The sequence below is a fragment of the Bos grunniens genome, chromosome 21 (genome assembly GCF_055505025.1).
Source record: "Bos grunniens cultivar Pamir isolate PY7600 chromosome 21, Bosgru_T2T1.0, whole genome shotgun sequence".
In the NCBI taxonomy this organism is placed as follows: Eukaryota; Metazoa; Chordata; class Mammalia; order Artiodactyla; family Bovidae; genus Bos; species Bos grunniens.
Genome location: NC_141185.1, coordinates 40,418,505 through 40,440,869, shown reverse-complemented (window position 1 = coordinate 40,440,869; position 22,365 = coordinate 40,418,505). Strand labels below are relative to the sequence as shown.

The 22,365-nt window shown below is 42.4% G+C and overlaps 1 protein-coding gene and 1 pseudogene across 4 annotated transcripts in view; both read left to right on the top strand.

Annotated features, from left to right (window-relative positions):
• The window catches only part of LOC147349473 (small ribosomal subunit protein bS16m pseudogene), a 107,186-nt pseudogene extending 104,609 nt beyond the window's left edge, over window positions 1-2,577 (top strand).
• Window positions 1-22,365, top strand: part of OTUD7A (OTU deubiquitinase 7A) — a 389,075-nt gene that overhangs the window by 130,926 nt on the left and 235,784 nt on the right. The window lies entirely within an intron of this gene.

The window sequence follows — 22,365 nt, the reverse complement described above, 5'->3', positions numbered from 1 at the left end:
GCCAAGTCTAAAACTTCATGTAAAAGGAACTATACTGTTTGATTTCTCTTATTTGCAGCTTTTTTGAGATTCACCCACATGGCTTCATGTAGCCAAGGTTTGTCCCTTTTTATTATTGACTATTAAGTATTACCCATGGAGGAGGGCACAGCAACCCACTCCAGTATTCTTGCCTGTAGAAGAATCCCATGGACAGAGGAGCCTGGTGGGCTACAGTCCATAGAGTCCCAAAGATTCAGACACGACTGAAGCAACTTAGCGCAATAAGTATTACTTCATAAAAAATACCAAAATTAGTTATCCATTCTATTCTTGATTGACATCAGATTGTGATATTGTGAATATTGTGGCTTTGACCATTCCTTTACACAACTTTGTGTGGACACGTGTTTTCATCCTCTTATATGAATACCTAAAAGTGGAGCTGCTAGATCATAAGGTTGGTGTGTGCTTAGTTTTGTAGAAAAGTACCAAATATTTACCAAATTAGTTTCATTATCTTTATAATCCCTCCAGGATTATGAGAGAATTCTAGGTGCTCCACATCCACGCCAACATTTGATGTCAGAGTTTTAAATTTGAGCCATTCTACTTTGTATCAGATAGGGTATCTCTCTGTGGTTTTAACTCCTGATAGCTAGTGATATTGAGCAGATTTTCATGTACTTATTGTCAGTTCTGTATATTCCTTTAAAGTTCCTTTACCAACCTTTTGTCTTTTTTTTTTAAGTGGGTTGTCTTTTCAATGTTGTCATAGTTTTTTAATGATTCTGCAAATAAGTCATTTGTCAGGTATATGTCTTATGGATATTTTTCCTAGTTTATGATTTGTCTTTTTTTCTAAATAGTGTTTTTGATGAGTTGATATGTTGAATTTTGATAAAGCCTAATATATTGATTTTTTTTCTCTCTTTTGTGATTGTTAGTCTTTGTATCCTAAGAAATCCTTACCTTCCCCTAGGTTGCAGAGATATAATCCTAAATTTTATTCTAAAAATTTTATAGCTTTAGCTTTAATGTTTAGTTTTGTGATCCATCTTGAATTAATTTTTATGTGTGGTATTAGGTAGGGTTGAGGTACATTATTTTTCCATATGAAAATGTAGCTCTTCCCCATACCATCTGTTGAAATATTTCTTTTCATCATTGAGTTGCTTTGGCACATTTGTGGGTCTGTTTCCAGACCCTCTGTTTGGTCCCACTGATCTGCATGTCTGTCTTCACATATATATCAGACTGTCTTCACATATATATCATTTTTATTACTATAGCATTGTGGTAATTCTTAAAATTTTATAAGACTTCCATCTTTAGTCTTTATCAAGATAATTTTATCTATCTTGGGCAGTTGAATTTTCATTTAATTTTTAGACTTTTTTTTTTATCAGTTTCCTATAAAAATGCTGCTGGTATTTGTAAATAGAATTTCATTGAATCTACAGATCAATTTCGGGAGAATTGACCATGATAGTGACTCTCTGAATCCTTAAACATGGTATATTGCTCCATTTGTTTAGGTAGGTCTTCTCTAATTTCTCTCAACAAAGTTTTATGTGTCAGTGTAGAAAGTCTTGGTATTTCTTACTAAATTTATTCGTAAGTATTTTTTCCAAAGTCATTGTAAATTGATTTAGTTTAATTGCACTTTTTGACTGTTTACTGCTAATATGTATAGATACAAATGATTCTTTGTATATTAGCCTTGTAACTTGCAGTCTTGCTAAATGCATTTATTTGTTATAGAGTTCTTAGAATTTTCTGTTCTGACATTCATGTCATCTGCAAAAAGAGAAGCTTTTCCTTTTCAACCCTTTTCACTTATTTCACTGGCTGGGATCTATCCAAGTGTTCAGACTGAATATGCTTACCTTGGTCCTAATATTAGGGGAAAAAGTTTAATATTATACCATAAAGTCTGATGATAGGTATAGGATTTTTTAATATAAGTTTACTGGCACTGAGGTGCCTGGGTTGGGGTCATGGAGGGGTGAGGCTGTTTCAGTGTTGACTTTTACAGTTGGTTCTCTATGCTGCCTGAGGCACTAGAGCCAATTACCTACCATGCAGGCACTGGAAGGCTCTAAGGCGTCTCAGCTGGTCCACAGCCCCAGCGCCCTCTGGCTGTGCCGTGGTCCAGCTCACTACTGTCCTCTACAAGGCCTGCCATGGAGGCCACTTAACCATCCGCCTTGCCCTGGGTGGCTGTACCAAATGGCCTTTTTACCACATTGTGGTTCCCCCAACAAGTGTCCCAAGGATGGCCATTTCATGGAGCAGCTGGGCTCCTATGATCCAATGTCCAATAATTATGGAAAGAAACTCATTGCTCTCAACCTGGACCAGATGTGGCATTGTATTGCTTGTGGAGCCCACCTCTCTAAGCCTGTGGAAAAGTTTGTGGGTCTTTCTGGCTATTTCCCTCAGCATCTAACGGTGGTCGCAAATGCTGAGAGGTTGTGACAGAAACAGGCATGATAAGTGCTCTTAGCTGCTCAGAAAACAGATACAGAAGCTACAGAAACAAGAGAATTGACTTCAGTGAACATAGCAGTGGGAACAAGGTTGAAGTCCTCTTAAAATATTTGTGCGAAGTTCTTACTTTTATTATATTTAGAGGTCTATAAATAGAATTAAGTAAAAAAGTAATAATAATATTGTCAATTTAATTTTTTAACAGTTATAGCACTACTCAAATTTTCTGTTATTTAACATCAACTTTGAGGACTTCCCTGGTGGCTCAATGGCTAAGACTCCACGTTCCCAATACAGGGGGCCCGGGTTCCATCCCTGGTCAGGGAACTAGATACCACATGCTGCAACTAAGAGTTTGCATGCCACAACCAAGACCCTGTGCAGCCAAATAAGTAAAAATAAATATTTTTAAAAATAAGTCAATTTTTGTAATTTTATTTTTGTTTTTTTGAATTTGTCCAATTTGTCTATCAGTTCAGTTCAGTCGCTCAGTCGTGTCCGACGCTTTGCGACCCTGTGAATCGCAGCATGCCAGGCCTCCCTGTCCATCACCAACTCCCGGAGTTCATTCAGACTCACGTCCATCGAGTCAGTGATGCCATCCAGCCATCTCATCCTCTGTTGTCCCCTTCTCCTCCTGCCCCCAATCCCTCCCAGCATCAGAGTCTTTTCCAATGAGTCAACTCTTCGCATGAGGTGGCCAAAGTACTGGAGTTTCAGCTTCAGCATCATTCCCTCCAAAGAAATCCCAGAGCTGATCTCCTTCAGGATGTACTGGTTGGATCTCCAAGGGACTCTCAAGAGTCTTCTCCAGCACCACAGTTCAAAAGCATCAGTTCTTCGGCACTCAGCCTTCTTCACAGTCCAACTCTCACATCCATACATGACCACAGGAAAAACCATAGCCTTGACTAGACGGACTTTTGTTGGCAAAGTAATGTCTCTGCTTTTGAATATGCTATCTAGGTTGGTCATAACTTTCCTTCCAAGGAGTAAGCATCTTTTAATTTCATGGCTGCAGTCACAATCTGCAGTGATTTTGAAGCCCCAAAAAATAAAGTCTGACACTTTCTACTGTTTCCCCATTTATTTCCCATGAAGTGATGGGACTGGATGCCATGATCTTTGTTTTCTGAATGTTGAGCTTTAAGCCAACTTTTTCACTCTCCACTTTCAATTTCATGAAGAGGCTTTTGAGTTTCTCTTCACTTTCTGCCATAAGAGTGGTGTCATCTGCGTATCTGAGGTTATTGATATTTCTCCCAGCAATCTTGATTCCAGCTTGTGCTTCTTCCAGTCCAGCATTTCTCATGATGTACTCTGCACAGAAGTTAAATAAACAGGGTGACAATATACAGCCTTGACGAACTCCTTTTCCTATTTGGAACCAGTCTGTTGTTCCATGTCCAGTTCTAACTGTTGCTTCCTGACCTGCATACAGATTTCTCAAGAGGCAGGTCAGGTGGTCTGGTATTCCCATCTCTTTCAGAATTCTCCACAGTTGATTGTGATCCACACAAAGGCTTTGGCATAGTCAATAAAGCAGAAATAGATGTTTTTGCATAGTATAAGTTAATCAATAATATTCTTTTCATGAAACTAATTGTTGATTTTGTTGATCCTATCTACCATCTATGTGTTTTATTATGATCTTCCTTCTAATTCCTTTGTGTTTATTTTGCTAATTTTTTCTCCCCCTTTGAAATGGCTGCTTGGCTCATAAATTTTTGGTCCTTTTTATTTTCTCATTATGCACTGAAAACAATAAAACTCCCTCTAACTATTGCTTTTATTACATCCCACAAGTTTTGATAGGAAATATTTCAATTAATTTAGTTCAGAATCTTTTATTATTTCAGTTTTGATTTTTCTTTCACTCTTGAGTTATTTATTTCATCTTATTTGTCATAGGGGAAACCTGATAGCTCAGGTGATTTTTCCTATTGACTTTATTTACATTTTTGAACATTTAACTATGAAAATATAAAATATATATAAATGTACACAGAATAATATAATGAATCCCCATGTACCCATCTTTAATGACTATCCAGTCATGTCCAAACTTGTTTTTTCTTGCCTACTGCTACTTCAGCCTCCTATATTATTTTGGAGCAAATCCTATGGTTATTTGTATGGGTTAAATTTTTTAACTATATGGGGATTTGCTAGTTATCTGTCTGACTTGTTTCTTTAGAGAACATTTTAAGTTCATCATTTGAAATTTCTTGTGATACTCTTTACGTCCCAAAATATAAGAAATATTTTGTTAATGTCCCATGCATACTAAAAACATTTGTATTCTGCAGCTCTTTAAAGTGTAATTCTATATGTCAAATAGGTGAAGTTTGTCAAAAATACATTCAAATTTTTAATGTCTCCACTGATATTTGATCTGATCACTAGGAAGTAATTGTCTTTATCACTAGTAAATGCTTCTACCTCTCATATTAACAGAGCTACACCAGTTTTCTGGTGATTATAATTTGCATAGTGTATTTCTTACATTACCTTTAAAATTTCATCTTTTCTGTATCTTTACACGTAGGAAAGCTTTTATAAATAGTATATTGTTGAATTTTGTATTCAGTCTGCCAATTTATTGCTTTTAACTGAAGCATCTGGTGTCTTTACATTTAATTTAATTAGTGACACATTTAGGTTTAAATCTACTCATCTCATCTTGTGCTTCTTTACTTGTTTTACATCTGCTCCTCTCGCCCCCTGCCTTGTTTATTGCCTTCTTTTGGATTCTTTTTCAAATCGATTTTTCAAAATATATCAAGAATTCAACCCCTTCTCACCACCCCCACTGCTGCTGTCCCGCCCAGACCATCTCCTTCTTCCTCTGGGTGAGGCGGTGGCCTCCTGACTCATCTCCCTGCTTCTGTCCTTCCTCCCACTCCCCGCCCTCCCCCGGCCATCTGCTCACTAAGCAGCAGCCAGAGTGAGCCTCTTAGCATGTCAGCTAGTTTCCCCTCCCTACAAAGCCTGCTTGGTGCCTGTGTAGAGTGAGCGCTGTCCATGGTGCTTAGGGGAACATCATGGCCTTGTGCCTGCGGGCCTCGGTGCTGCCCAACTGCCCTTGCTCCGTGTACTTGAGACATGTGACCACCTGCCGGTCCTCTGACAGTACAGAGCCCCACCCTCCTCCCCCAGGGCTGGACATTCTCACCCTGCCATGCACATGGCATACCTCTTCCACGCCCTTGTTCCAAACGTTTTTTCTGTGAGGTCTGCCCTGGCCACCCCTCGCCCTCCACCTGCTCTTGACCCTGTCCTGTTCTCGTAGGAGTCAGCTCCCTCTGTCACCCTGTACAGTGCACCAGTTATGGTGCCCTGTGTTGTGTCTCTGCCTCTGTTAGAAAAGAAGCCCCTGGGGCGTCTCTGCCCTTTTGTTTAGGAACATATCAAGGCCCTGAAACAGAGCCTGACCCAGGGTAGACACTCAGAAGCTACTGGTGAAGAAATGTGAGAATTTCACTTTTTCTCTTGTAATTATTTGAAAGTTACATGCACTTATGTCTCTTATTTTAATGTTACCATGGAAACGACAGTGTGCATACTTAACTACTCAAAGTCTCAAGTTAGCCAACGCTGTTACCTTCCTTCTGGGCTTTACAATGACCTGTGAACACTTTTAAGATACTCCATTTACTTTAAGTTTTATTTTTTGTGTGTTTTTTGTTTGAGGGGTAGGGGGTGTTTACTTTTTGAGGAAGAGGCAGGATGAAAGTATGAAAATGCAGTTGTTTTGTGGGAAACTGGATCCAGTATTTGAAGTGTGTGACTGAGACATGGGCCTCGAATTTGCCTTTTGATAGAAACCAAGTGTTTGTCAGTTCATTGGCTTCACACATTCATGAGCATGATGAGGGCCTTCAGTGGCTTCCAAAGACAACTGGTTCCAGGTGAGTGGCATAAAAATACCTCTGATATTTGTAGATCCCGCACACACAAGTTTCGCTTTGAGAAGCTGGGCTGTTCCTCAGGAATGAATGTTGTACCAGTCCCTGGTCTTTCTGAAGCCCCCACCCAGGGGTGAGCACCCCTCCCAAGCGGTCCTCAGCCTCTCTGAGGACCACTGCATTTAGCATCTGATCACAATGTGGCATTTGTAGAAGCCTGGCATGAGTGTGGGAGTGATTTCAGTGAGCCTGGGAGGTGTAAATGGAAGTTTAAAATCCTCATTGGAGGAACAATTCGAATAGTGTTAAAGCCAGGATGGCTTCTTGGCTTTTCCGCCCCCAGCCTGTCCGAGCACAAAGGCTAAAGGATGCAGGTGTCAGGCCTGCCCTGACACCCACGCATCACGTCTGTGCCTCTCTGGACCACGGTCCAGCTGTGGGGATCACATGCCATAGGCAGGCAGCACTCAGCCTCTGCGTCCTGTCTCAGGAAGCACCATCTTACTGGGGTTATGCTTTCTGTTGGGCTGGATTTCAAAACTCACAATGAGCAGCACACTGCAAAGATATGTCACTGACAGTGCTCGTGCACACCACCATCAAGGCCCTCAACAGTGGCCTGGCTCTGGCCCTTTCCTCCCAGGAAAGCAGTTGCTGTCCTCCTGGTGAGCAGATAATCCGCCTGAGTTGCCCAGGAAATAGGGCTCCCTGTGTTGCTCTATCAAGATGCCTCTGCTGCTGCTAAGTAGCTTCAGTCGTGTCCAACTCTGTGCAACCCCATAGGACCCTCTGAAGTTGTGATCGGCTGTTGGGGTGGTCATCCAGGGACGTAGAGCAACCCTGGTAAACCTTCCCCTCCTCTCTGATTAGGTCTGTATTCAACCACATTCCTCACTTCTCCAGCCAGTGAAGCAATGAAAAGAATTTTTAAAATGTTATTGATGCCCCCCAATTTATACTTCCCTTCGCTAATAAATATTGTGTATAAATTACTAGCTACACCTGTGCACCTATTTATAAATATAGAAGAGCCTTTTGCACTTGTTTATACAACCAGATGTCAATGGTTCCGTGCCATCCATATTACTGTGATACTTCCTTTCCTCAGCAAACTGTGTGTCATGGGTGTCCTTCCAGATCAACAAATCAAGTCTGATTTATCTTTTCTAAACATATGAATCCATCCAGCTTATCCAGCTATTCTCTGTTGAGAAGCATTCTGATTTTCTCATTTTCTGCCACTTCAGAAGTCTTTATTAAGTGTCATTGAACAGTTTCTAATATACTACTAGTTTTTATTTCTATAAGATATATTTCCCAAAATGGGATTACTGAGTCAACAAGCTCTTTATTTTGAACTTGAATTGCTATTTTCAAATGACTTTCCCAAAAGGGCTTAGAAATTTACATTCGTACGAAAAATGCAAAAGCATAAAGAGTTCCCTCAATCCCTTTGTGTCTGGGTGTCATCACCAGCTTCTTCTCCAGTCTGTCTGATAATGATATGGTTTTGGAAATTTGCATTGTTTGTTCACGATTACTGCTCAGAGTGAGCATCTTTTTTATGCATTCTTGGCTTTCTGGATTTTTTTCCTATAAATTGCCTCTTCATGTCTTTTGCCTGAGTTTCTGTTGAGTCATTTGCCTTTATCTTAAGACTTTATTTAAAGGGAGGTTAGCACTTTACTGAAATATGTGTTGCAACTATTTTTGTGTTGTTTGTCATATTTTGAAATATTATCCTGTTAAGTATTTTTTATTATTTTCTTTGTAATTACTGAGTATCTTGCATTGTTTAAAAAGGTCTTGCTTATGTCAGAGTCATACAGCTATTTAATATTTGAATACATTTTCTTGTGGTATGTTTACAGTTACATGTCTTACATTTATGTCTTTAATTTACCAGGAATTTACTTCTGTGTATAGGTGGGGTAGGGTATAAGTTTGTTTTCTGTCAGATTCATTTACTAAGTAAACTATTCTTTTCCCTGAGAGCTACAGGCCAGTTGGGTGTACATTGGTATCATAATGTATTGACTAGCACACCTTTATGGTAAAGCAAACCCTCCCTATTATTCTGTTCTTTGGTTTTCTTGTCTGCTTTTAAAAATAGATGTAAAGTGCTTAGGAGAGTGCCTCATTTTTTTGTGGAAAATACTAAACCTCTATAAGTGTATACAGAACAGTAGTATACTGAATCCCCATAGATTCAGCACCTGATGTCTATGATTATCAAGTTGTGTCCAGTTCTTGATATTTTTCTATACCCTCACCCACTGCCACTTCAGCCATAAATATAAAAAATGTTCGCTGTGTTTATTCATGTTACTACTATTCCTATCAGTTCATACTTTATACTTCAAAATAATTGCATTCAGTTCCCCCAAAATACAACATTGGAATTCTGGTTGACATTGTATTCCAGTTTTGCATTTGTTTTGAAGCAGCGTTTTTATGATGTCATCGTCCCCTGGGAGGCATGATCAGTGTTTCCGTGCTGTCCTGTCTCCATATCCCTGGCTTTCTATCCTCCTCTGGATGGCTGGGTCTGGAGGGCCTGTGCGTGTCTCTTCCTGAGTCCTCCTTGTCTTTCAGATGCTGAGCTTTGAGTTCTGAGTTCTTTTTCTGAGAGGACCCAGACAGCATCCATCTACAGTTGATTCCCAAGGTGACAGTTCCAGCTATGACTCTTAAATCATTCAACAGACAGTAGTTGACCATTCAGCATGCCCTGGACAGACAGCAGTGAATCAAACAGATGTGACCTCTGCTCCCTGTTAGTCAAGGTCACACTCAGAACAGTGAGCAAGGAGCTGCCCTGATCTGGTCAGTGCAGCCCAGGAAGGCTTCCTGGAGGAAACAGTATTTAAGATGAATTCTGAAGGGCCAATAGGAATGAGCCATGCAGTGGAGCAGAACATGAAAGCTGTGCAAAAGGAGGCAGAAGGTGGGAGGAACTTCGAGAAAAAGCAAGATCCTGTTTTTTGGGACTCAGAGGATGAGTAGCCCATGTTGACTGAGTCTGGGGATGTGGGTGGGGGTCACAAAGAGCTGGAATGTGCTGGGCTCAGGGGAGGGAATACCAGCAGATATTGTCATCACCATCATCAAGATCTATCCACTCTGCCCTGGACTCTGTGCTGAACCCTTGGGATGTACCACAGTATCACAATATTTCACCCTCAGCAGTGAAACGAGATGAGATATAAAGAAAGCATGACAAATGCTCTGTCACTTCAGTCATATCCGACTGTTTGCTACCCTATGGACTGTGGCTTGCTAGGCTTCTCAGTCCATGGGATTCTCCAGGCAAGTATATTGGAGTGGGTTGCCATGTCCTCCTCCAGAGGATCTTCCCAACCCAGGGACTGAACCCTCAAGAAGAAGGCAGGGCTCCAATACTTCACCCACTTGGCCACATTTACTCAGCCATCAGGATCCTGAGTCAGGATTGAAACTCGGATGCCAGAGCCCACCATGGCGTGCTGAGACACCAAGCAAGTGACACTTCTTGGTTTTGGCTGCTGAATGCAGAGGAGTTAGTGATCCTGCTCATGGTCAAGGGGAGGATTCTGGTCTGCCATTTGGGTGAGATTTTTACAACCACAGCAGAACACACAGACTGATACCCAAAGGAAAATATAGCCAAGAAAATGGGATGTAACCCCAGAAACAAGTATTCTATGGGAAAAGGCACTGGAAGAAATGCTTAGAAGTGGTGGAAGGGAAGGCAGAATACAACCATTGGACCACATCTAGCTTTATTAGTACAGCATTTCCCCATAATATGTTATGTAGTTACATGAGGCAGTATATATATATATATATATATATATATATATATATATATATGTATATATATATGTATATGTATATATATATATAAAGTTACATGAGGTCATCTTTATAAAGTCAGCATGTCAACGGCATGCCTGTTGGATGTGCCACAGAACTTCCTAGAGTGATTTTCCAGGTAATGGGCGCACACTGCAAGATTCACTTTTTGGCTCTTTTAGCCATATGTCACGAACAGCTTTCTACCGTGAACTGTGTGTTTTGGTTAGTTTACTAAGCTGAAGTTTCACCACTGAATTTATCCTCCCTTTGATCTAAGGGTGAAACCAGCATAAGGCAAAGCAAGTTGAACTCGGACACAGGATAAGCTATCTTGCCACCCCTTGGGCAGGACTGGACCTCTCTCTCTGAGTCTCATTTCATCACAATTACCTCTAGCCCAGAGTAAATATCAAGCCCACAGGTCAGAGCCATCGGGAGCTTCTTGTGGCATTTCTGCTGTTTAAAAAATTCCATTGAATCCAGGTGTTCAGTGTGTCTGAGTGGTTGAGAAAAGAAAGAAGAAAAAGAAAGATAGCTCTAAGTCATGTCCGACTCTTGGATCCCATGAACTGTAGCCTGCCAGGCTCCTCTGTCCATAGGATTCTCCAGCCAAGGATACTGGAGTGGGTTGCCATTTCCTTCTCCAGGGGAACTTCCCGACCCAGGAATTGAATCCAGGTCTCCCACATTGCAGGCAGATTCTTTACCAACTGAGCTACATGGAAAGCAAATGAATGTAAAAACACAGGACCGTGGAGTGAAGGAGGGGCTGAGGCGATTCTGAGTCTGTTTTTTTGTTGGTTTTTTTTTATATATATAATTTTAATGTCGAAGAAGAAATTCCAGAAAGTTAGGAGAAGAGAATTTGGCCTGCCCTGGGCTCTCCTCCTTCTGCTCCCAGAAGGAATAGAGCATGTTTGAGAAGGGTTACTCTATGTGATGATGTATTGAAATGTACTTTTTTATTGGGAATAATTTCCTATCTTAATCTTTTTAAATAGACTTTATTTTTAGGGCAGTCACAGCAAATTTAAGACATTTTCTATATACCCGCATGCCCCACACATGCATAGGGACCCCATTATCAACATCCCCCACTAGAGCAGTGTATTTGTTACAATTAATGAACCTACACTGACACCTAGTCACCCCCAGTACATACATAGTTCGCATGAGGGTTCATTGTTGGTGGTGTCTATCCGGTGGTTTTGGGGAAATGTAAGATGACATGTAGAGCCCCTGACCTATACATGTACATGTATAGAGTGTCATACAGAATAGTTTCATTGCCCTAAAATCCTCTGTGCTCCACCTCTTTGTCCCTTCTTGCCTCCTAACCCCTGGAAACCATGGATCTTTTCATTGTCTGGGTAGTTTGTCTCTTCTAGAAATTCACACAGTTGAAATTATACAAGATGTAGACTTTTCAGATTGGCCTCCTTCACACAGTAAGATACATTTAAGGTTCATCCCTGTGTTTTTGTACCTTTTTACCTCATTTCTTTTTTGCACTTAATAATTTTCCCTTGTCTGGATGCACCATTGTTTATTTAGCCAATCACCTCTGTAGAACATAGACATCTTGGTTGCTTCTAAGTTTTGGCAGTTATGAATAAGCTGCTATAAATATCTGTGTGCTTATCTTACTTCTTTAAAATGCAAAATCAAAATACATCTCCCAACTTCTGATTATGGAACGCCTCTATAGGATGTAAAGGGGGGAATCTTGCTTAGAGAAGAATAAAAATGGACACGATCCAACTGCATTTGGCTACCACATCAAATAGTAACAGTATTTAAATTGATAAATCAATTTCTGGAGCTTGAATACCACAGCTCAGTCAAACTATGCCACAGACATTTGATCCCAGTAGTCCTGTGCCACCCAGTTACTGAAACCCTTAAAGAGATAACCTCACCAGTTAGGAAGAAAAGCGGATCTTGGAGCCAGTCCTCATTATGTTTTATATTTATATATTTAAAAATTTTTACCTTTGACATCACCGTGACTTGACCAAGAAACTGCTATATTCTGCTCCAGTGCAGAAGGCATCAACTTGCACTGAGCTTGAACTGTCCATGGACCTTTCTGCACTTTCTTTCATCATTATCCTCCCCACAGACCCTTTGAATCTCACTCTGTGTGATGACAGCAACCCCTTGAGTGCAATCCCATGTGGGAGATGAGGATACCAAGGTGTAGAAAGCCTACGTGTCCTGCCCAGAGTCATGTAGATCAGAAATGACAGTGTTGGGATTTAACTCAGGTCACCTCCTCCGAGCCCACTGTGCTGCCCCTTTGCAGGAAACACACTTGACCCCATGTCATCCCATGTGATTACTGCATTGTGATCTTCAGGAAATAAAATCCCCCAGCACACAACTGAAGAACGGACTGAGTTAGCCTTGGTAGGCTTGCTGGAATGTAGACATTTCATAGTCAGATACATAGAGGCTATTTGGAGCGTAGGAAATGGACAGATGGACTCTCACAAGCAAAGCATTGACAGAAGTCCACAGCAGGATAATGAGAGAAGACAGAGAACCAGCACTAAAAGTGGAAGATGGGGACCTGGAGGAGAAAAGAAGAGTAAAATACCATGACAGAGACAAGAATTTGAAGTACAAGAAATAATCTCTGTCAGTTAGGCTGCTATAACAAACTACGACAAACAGGGGGACTTAACCAGTAGAAATGTATTTCATACAGTCTGGAGACTGAAAGTCCGAGATTAGGGACCAGCATGGTTGGGTTCCAGTGAGGGCTCTCTTCCTGATTTGCTGATGGTCACCTTCTTGCTGTGTCCTCATGAGGCAGAAAGAGATCATCTCCCGCATGCCTCTCCTTATAAGGACACTCATAGGTCATGAAGGTCATAATTGCCTTCTAAAGGCCCCACCTCCTAATGTCATCACGATGCACATTAGGACATCAACATATGAATTTAGGGAGATACAAACATTCACTCCATGATAGGGATCATCAGTATCATGGGAGAGAGAAGGGAAAATATGAGACTCAATGGGAGAAATGAGGGTAGAAAGCAAAGGGCGGAGGGCCTCGTGCACACGAAGAGGAAAGTGGTGGGGCAGGTGTAGGCGACAAGGTCGAGAGATCAGATGATGGAGGAAGGCTGGAACTGGGACAGAGCTTTGGAGGAGGCCTTGCGGTCCAGGGAGGCAGTGAGCTGTGCTGACAGCAGGGTGCTGTGATCCTGGGCGAGGCATGGGAGCTGGTTCCTGACAGGAATGCGAGTGAGATGGGATTAAGGTCCAGGAGGCAGGGGATTAAAGTCTGAAAGTAGAGAATGAAAATAAGACCCCATTTTAGTTATATTATTTTTTTCTCCAGGCACTGTATGGAATGCCCTTGAAGGTATACCAGGTGTCAGATCTGCTATGTCATTTTAACTTTAAAAGAAAAAACATGGAAAGGCCACATTCAGCAAGCCTTGTCTTCAGCTCTTTGCTCTGAGCACTTGACACCTTCCCGGCTAGTCTAAATTCAAGCTTCTACAGTAACGAGAACAATGGTGACTGTAGCCAGTTGCCGGCATGTCCTGGGCATTGAACTTCCTTGCTGTTACCTCTTCCTTCTCATGACACTCAGTGTTTGTGTTAGGACACAAGCCAGGCCCAAGAGTCCATGCTGTTTTGCTAACCTATGGGCGTCACAGTTATGAATTTCAATTACCTATTTACCCAATAAACTATATAGGTGTCCTTATTTGACACTCTCTAGGTATCTGTGTGCCAGACGCTGGTTTCCAGTGAAGGTTAACAGACATGGCCCACCCCTCCCTGGAGCTTCCAGTACAATGAAGGATAAAGATACTAACACATGCACATGTATCTACTGCAATTAATGTGAAGCACAGTTAAGGAAAAAAGTGAGTTCTATGGGAAAATACAGATGGGACTTAATAGGTACATTAACCAGTGGAAGCCTCTTAGCAAGTGACATAGGATGTGAGAATGTGTGTGAATCAATGCAGGAAAAGTTGCAGACAAAGGAGGAAGAATGTGTAGAGGATCTGAGGGGAGACACTAAGAGGGACAGGAGTGAAATGATGGAAGGAAAAAGTGTAAGGGAAAACTTGGAGGGGTAAGGTGGGGGCCAGAAGTCTTCTGCTCCTGGGACATGGAAAGGAGCTTCTATTTTGATTCCATATGTAGGAAAAGGCCACCTTAGAATTTGAGGTCAGGGCAAAACATGTTCTGGTTTCAAACATCAGTAAAGTTCCTCTGTGGGGAATAGAATGGGGCTGGGAATAGAAAGGAGAAGTGGGGATCATCTCAGCTGCTCTGTGCCAGACACTGGGACATGGGGGTGAGGCAGAGGGATGAACCACAGAGTATGGGCTTCCAGGTGGGAAGTCTAGGAGGGCCAGGGTATTGTTCTGGTGATGAGAGGGTGATGGATTTGGGACCTGATGGGGAAGAGAATCTCTTCCAGGTGAGTGAGCCCTGGGACCCACCCAGTACCCCTGCAGGCTGCTCTGGGTGGCCTGTCCCACACGCTCCTGTCTCCACCTCCACTGGCCTCGCCATTCTGATCATAGGCTTGATGCGTGATTGTAAAGTGAAGACTTTTGTTTCTTGATACAACACAGTGAGGTAGGCTGAATGTATTTTTCTATTATTGTTGCCATTTTCCACCTTAGTTTCAGGTAGCTCTTCCCAGAACCTGGGTCCCTTCATGCAATGAGAATCATTCTCCTGTTGCAAACTGTTGACCCAGGGAGTCCTTCCAGTGCTGCCCCACCTCCAGCGTTCAAACTGACTCCACAATGTGCTCATGGCTGGTGGGGACAGTGACTTAATGCAGTGATTGGGACCGCCATTGCAGTGTCCCGCTGACTGTGGTCCTGCGTGAGCTGTGTCCTTGAGGGTACATTCATGGGGAATGTGTGTTTTAGAAAGAGAGCTGGGTTCAGTTCTTGCCTCTTTTTTTTGGAAGCAAAATCATGGTTTAAGAGTTTAAGAACATGTAAGTAAGGGAATTACATGTAACAGTTTGTAGTAGAAAGGGAGTCTCAAAACCACTACAATTTTAAACCAAGTTTTCATGATTATAAATCTATGCAATAAAAAAATTCATATCCAAATGAAAAAGTTTCAAGTCTGCACATAGAAGAGCTGCTATCAGCTAACGAAAATCTGTATTTATTTGCTTTAGATTTCTAAAGCCTTTCAGTGCTTTTATTTTTTAATGTTTTATCTTTAAATTTTTGTTAGAGTATAGTTGATTTACAGTGTTGTGTAAGTTTCGGGTGCATAGCACAGTAATTCATAAATATATAATATATAATAATACATATATCATATTATATATACATATTATATAATACAATAATACATATTATTGTCCCTTATAGGTTATTACAAAATACTGATTATAGTTCTTTGTCCCATGTTTTGGTTTTTTTCTTGTGCTTCTCAAATATGATTGTTGATGAAGGTTCCTGCTGACATGGGGCAACATTCTGTTTTCAGTTTTTGCGTTTTCCGTTTGATGTAACAAAGCTGCATCTACCTTTCCCTTCTTTTTTCCTTCCTTTTTTCCTGAGTTAAACTGTTAAAGATTTTTTTTTTTATTATTACATTTTTTCCTACCTCTTTATCAAATTGTGTGTTGACTTTTTCAAGGACCTCTTTTATATTAGGCACTATTGTTCAATTCAAGAGTGTAATTCAGGAGGCAGGGACAATATTTCTATTGAGTTCTGAGAGTCCAGAATAATGCAGGCATCATCCAGGAATAAAGTGGACAGGTGTTAGCCAGGCTTTAGAAAACACCATTGCAGAAACAGTATTTCCCAAGCCTGATGCAGAATCGATTACTGAGGGGGAGGGTGTAGACAGAGAAGAGAAAGGAGCCCATGACAGAGCCCTGGGCACTGAAGAGTTTGTAAGTTGAGAGAGGTAGAGCCAAAAAAAACCCCCAAAACAACCCGGTTCCTAGCTCAGGGGTTAGGTGTGTGCTAGAATGGCAATGGCACCCCACTCCAGTACTCTTGCCTGGAGAATCCCATGGGCGGAGGAGCCTGCTAGGCTGCAGTCCATAGGGTCACTAAGAGTCGGACATGACTGAGCGACTTCACTTTCACTTTTCACTTTCATGCATTGGAGAAGGAAATGGCAACCCACTCCAGTGTTCTTGCCTGGAGAATCCCAGGGATGGGGGAGCCTGGTGGGCTGCCGTCTGTGGGGTCGCAAAGAGTCGGACACGACTGAAGTGACTTAGCAGCAGCAGAATTACAAAGCATAGAGTCATCAGTAGAGAGAGGATGTTTGAAGCCATGGGGTGAATGGAAGGACTTAGCACAACAATTAGTTAGACAGTGACTAATAGCCCCCAGGTCGCAGGAGTCATCTGCAAGGTTTGTTTCCTGGGTCTGCCTGGAGCCTGCTCCATGTTATCCTCACTGAGGCTAGTAGAGCTACAGCTATCTGGAAGGTCACCAGGGTTGATGGTGGGAGGACAAGAAGGACCGACAATGAGATGCATCCACCGAGAATGACACACATCACTTCTCACATGTCACTGACCAAAGCAGCTTATAAGTTCACACATTGCTTCCAGGGACCAGGGATGTGATTCTGCTCAGGGTCTGGGAGCAGGGGAAGTGCCGAGATTAGTGAGAGGGTCACTGCCCGCTGCAGGGCAGTTCAGCTCACCAATGATCTGGCTCCGTTTTCTTCCAATGCAAATACCCAGTGAAATGCTTCCCATGAGAAACAAAGTCACCTAAGCCTAAAGGTCAAGGATTCATTGCTTTGTAAGAACCAGAGGCAGCTTCTCTGAGTCTGCAGACCCGTGAACTAAAGAGACAAGTTAGCTGACACCATACAGCTACATATGCACTACACACACATACACACACGCTCAACCACACAGACACACACATAGTCACGTGACCACACACACAACACACTGCCTACACTCATAGAACCACACACACTTGTAACTACTAACACAATCATACACCCTCTCTCACACACACACAACATATCCACATACACTTGACCACAGAAAACATAAGAAACTACACACACAACTACTAACACAGTCAAACACCCCTCACACACAACATATCCACACATACAACCATACAACTACACCCACAACTGTGCATACACTCAACCACATAACATATATACAAAATCATACACACAGCCCCCACACACAGGCATGCACACACGTGGAACCAGACATACACGACTACTAACACAAGCATACACTTGTCTTATATACACACAACATACCCACACATACTCAACCACACACAATCACGCAGTGACACACATCACACACAGCACATACACAGCCCCCCACTGTCCCACACATACATAACCCCACACACAAACATGCACATGTATGGAACCACACACACAACCACATACTCACAAACAAAATCGCACACACACAACTATTAACACAGTGATATATCTCATGCACACAGCATATCCACATGTGCAACCACACAGCTGCACACACAACCACACATACACACTAAACCATATGCCCACACACAGTCACACAACCATGCACTCCACACACAGCCCCTGACAGTCCCACACATTCACAACCCCCATACACACAAACATGTACACACATAGAACCACAAACACAACCACATATACAGACACACATACATAACCACACAGTTGCACACAGAACACACACATTCAGCTTACTCTCAGTTCTTTGAAGCCCTCTCCTGCCTCCCACGGCTCCCACCACCCACTCCTTGTGTCCTTAGGGCTGCATTAAAGGCATCTCTAGTGTGTGATATTGACAGAAGCATAATCTGAGTACGTCACAAAGCTCACAAGCCATATAAGAGAAATAGAAGACTTTATTTTATTAAATTTTCAACTTCTTTGGATGAAAGTCATCATTAAAAATAAAAAGACAAGCAACCAATCTTGGGAAATTTATTAAAAATTGAATATCCTTAATACACAGAGTGCCTCAATTCAGTATGAAAAATAAACGAGTTAATCAGAGAATATATAGAAGAGATTTGCAGAAGAAATCCAAATAGTCCATATACAAATGAAAAGTTCATCAATCCCGTGAGTAATCAGAGAAATGCAAATTAAGGGAGTAAAAAGCAAAAACAAAGTCTGAGGTACCACATTTTGTTCACCAGGTTGGCAGATATTTAAAAGACTATACATATATAAAGACACTCAGTCTTGGCATGGGTGAGGGGCCAGACCCTCACGTGGTTAGTGAGTGATGATACATAACTGAGTTGTGATTTGTGATGGGTGCTTTATCTATCTAAATATCTGTCTGTCTAAATGTGACATCTAGTTGCATTTTGACCTGGCATTCCCACTTCCAAAAACATTTCCATCAGCCGTTTCTGCCTTTGCAGGCAAATATAGCCAGAGGAAGACCCACATTTCATGACAGAGCCTGTGACAGGTTCAGTGAATCCCAGTACATTCTCACAATAGAAATCTGCTCAGACAGTGGGGGATGAATTATGTTGGGGCATGGGACATGGAATATGCCATGGCATATGAGAAACAAGTCACCCAAGAACAGGTAATAGGATATTAATTGTACCACTGAAAAGACTGAGGGAGTATATGTATGCAAAGGAAAGGTCTAGAAGGATATAAGACTGGCATTTCTTTGTGCAAAGCTGAGCACTTAGCCAGTCCCTACCCCACGATGTCATACCAGTGAGGGGTGGAGTGTGGATCAGGTGGTGGTCAGTGTGTCCTGACTTACACCAGTGCCACCATCATAGATAGGCTGTGCTGTGTGGGCCAGGCTGAGCGGGGAGACAGCCGGCCTGGCCTCCTGGCCCTCCCGAGGTAGCCCCTTCATTTCTGGCTCTGCTGCGTGGCCTCACCCAGCTGCTGTGTCAGGCTCCTTGGCAGCGTCTCCCTCCTGCCTGTCTGGGCCCCTCATCTTGCCTCTTTTCCCACCCATTCTTGCTCTCCTGCATCCTTTGTCTTCCATTTCCCCATCATCCTCCCAGCCTCTCCCCACAGACCTGCCTCCCTTGTGGGCTTCACTGTCCTGGTAAATGCCGAGGTACTTCTAGGGGGACCACTGACCAGCAACATCTTCCCTGCCCTCTTCCCAACTGTGCCACTGTCAAGGGGCCCTGGGATTGGAGTCACAGTTGCCAGGACAGTCAGACGAGGTATCCAGAACTTTCCTTTTTGACAAGCAGTTGAGAGCCCCGGGTTCTGTAAGATAAGGGGTGGACAGGGTTGTGCTGGGGTCCTTTTACCCAAGCATCCTGCAGCGGCAGCATGGCCCCCAGCAGCCCAGCATCAGCAGTGCTGTCAGCTCCTGACACCCTCTTAACTGATTTCCTCTGCAGTCAGGACTGGACCTCAGCACAGGAGGAGTTTTGCTTTTTGCCCCACATAATTGTTGATTTTATTTTTATACAATCACGTGAAATTTAACTTATTAAAAGATAATAACCACAAGGAATGAGAAGTTCTGAGAAGACTGTAATTCTCTGTAACAAAGTTTAGCTCTGGTGTCCTTGTGCTCCCTGGCTGGTGGCAGCTGGACCAGCTCTGATCATTCTTCCTGGGCCACAGCTTCCTCCTTGCAGGCCGCCTTCAAGCCTCACCTTGTCTTTTCGTTGCCTTCGGGGCCTCCACTCTATGCAGACTGTCACCCCATGCCATGTGGCTAGCGTTTTCTAAGTTGAAAGTGCGTACAGAAGCAGGTGTGCACATCTGTAGTGTCCAGGCAGGGAGCGCTTTGGGGGACAGCTTGTGGACCTCTAGGAGGAGCTACCCACTTTCCAAGAAAATCTTCCAAGAACCCCTGGGGTAACAGCCACAGAGTATATACTTTTATGGGGTCCAAGACTGCCCAGTTTTCTTACAGTGGGGGTTATGTTGGTCTCAGAAACGTCAAAGCTGTTTCAGGATCACTGAAATAGAAGGGACTCAGGCTGTTTTTGGTGCCACCCTGTCCCTGCCCATCAGACTGTACCTCCACACCCTACTCCAGTTCCTTTTGGGGGTTCTGGGTGAACCACTTTCTCCCCTCACTGTTGATCTCAGAGGTACTGCAGGCCCTTTTGCAGCTCATGTCATGTCTGGGCTTAATGCCCAGAATCCATGCAAGGGACCAGGAGGTTTTGCAACAGGCCAAGACCAGCCTCTGTGTTAGTGGAACTTGCTTTCCTCTTCCATTTACACACCAGATCCCACTCTTCTTAGTTATCTATATTCACTCAGTCAGCTGGTCAACAGATATTTTTCTAAGCAGACTAGAAGTGAGGAATCAGATGACAAAGATGCAGGTCCTGACCTCAGGGAAGCTCAGGGTCAACACGGAGGCTGATGGCCAGAATATTTGCCTTCAACTCCGCACACCACAACATGGGCGAGCTGTGTACAGCAGCTGTCACTGGGCTTTGTGGGTGGCTCCCTCATGATTTCTCAATGGCCTCCACTAATTTAAGAGAGAATTTTAATTATATGGGCAGAAAACGGAAACCAAGTAATGATCACATGGATAGAAAAAGCATTAGATTGTTTTGTGTTGGACGGAGTAATTAATGTCTTTCACAAATGATGCTGGAGAAAATGAGTAAGTTTCTTTTAATCGATTTTCAACTTTTGTTCTTGAAAAAAAACTGTGAAAAGCTAATTAATGGTGGCAGAAGATTATGAGGGCGGAGAGTATGAAAGGAATGCTGATGGAGCCCGGAACCCCAGAGTGGAAGGAGGAGCCTGAGCCCGCTTACTTTACACAGGACAGAGTCAAAGCCCAAAGCCTCCAGGTTCTTAGAAAACATGCATGTGAAGCAGTATCGCTTTTGGCTTTGCCAGAACTTAATGACATTCTTCTAGCACTTTGTCCCCCTGTTGTAGAGCCGTGTCATTTTGTACTGTCATATTCTTCCCTGATTATCTCAAGAGAATACACAGGCACACATACATACGTGTAAACATACACATAAAGCACACATACTGGTTATAGAAAAACAAATAGCAACTTTATTGGATACAATGTTGATGGAACTAACTTACACAGCCTGATCTTCCTATCTGTAAGTGCCTTGTCCATAACTTTAAACACTTCCAAAATTCCTTGTCTGTTTTAGAATGTTTAATTAATTTACCATTAATATTATTATCATTTATATTTTCATTAAGCCTTTACAAGGAGGAGATACATTTCTTAGTCTCTGGGTACAAAATGTTTTGGCTTTTAAGCTTAAAAGCAAAAAGAACAAATGAGTATGATTATTTTTCATCTGACACTTGGATTTCCTTTGCTTAGAGATGAACAATCCATTGACAGTTTTTCAAACTGATTTAAGAATAAATAACAGCCCAAGGCCACCAGTTTTTCTTTCTATATAGAAAATATGCCATAGATTTTCCATGATAGGGTAAACTAGACCTCCTGAAAACTGTTCTTCTAGATTGAAAAGCTGAATTAGATGTAGGAAACCGCCTTTGAAATACAGAACTCATTTCATTTCAATTTGATTTTTAAACTATTCAGTCACTGTGTTTTAATGAATAGGCAAACAAACTTCATGTCCCCATGGAAATTACATTTCAGTGAGACCAGTAGACAATCAATATAATATATATGTGTGCAGTCAAGGCTACAGAGAACAAACAAAGCAGAGAAAGAGAATTTGAAGTAGTTACGACCCCACAGAGGGAGTTGAACATCTAGGCAAGTGGGTCTCGGAAGGCTTCACCAAGAGCTGATCGTGGAGATCTGGAGGAGAAGAAGGAAGAGCTGGGAGGCCTGAGCTCAGGATGTCCAGGAAGAGAGGTGATGGACAAGGCTTGTAGCTGGTGAGTGCTGGCATTTTCAGGCCAAAAGGAATGGGGTGGGGATGAGAGACGGGGAGAAGTAGAGGGGATCAGAGGAGAGTGCCATGCCATTCAAAACATTGTGAGGTATGGTAGGACTTTGGCTTTCCCTTTGAATAAGATGGGGCGTAGTTGGAAGGTCCTGATCAGGGGGACATGATCCAACTTAGGTTTAACAGGATCCCCGTGGCTTCTGTGTTGAAACTACATATGTGTGTTTGGGGCATGGAGATTGGGAAGGTATTTGAGTCCCATCAGAACATGTGTTCCTTCTCTGCAGGACTTTCTCTTGGTTCTAATGCTGGTATAT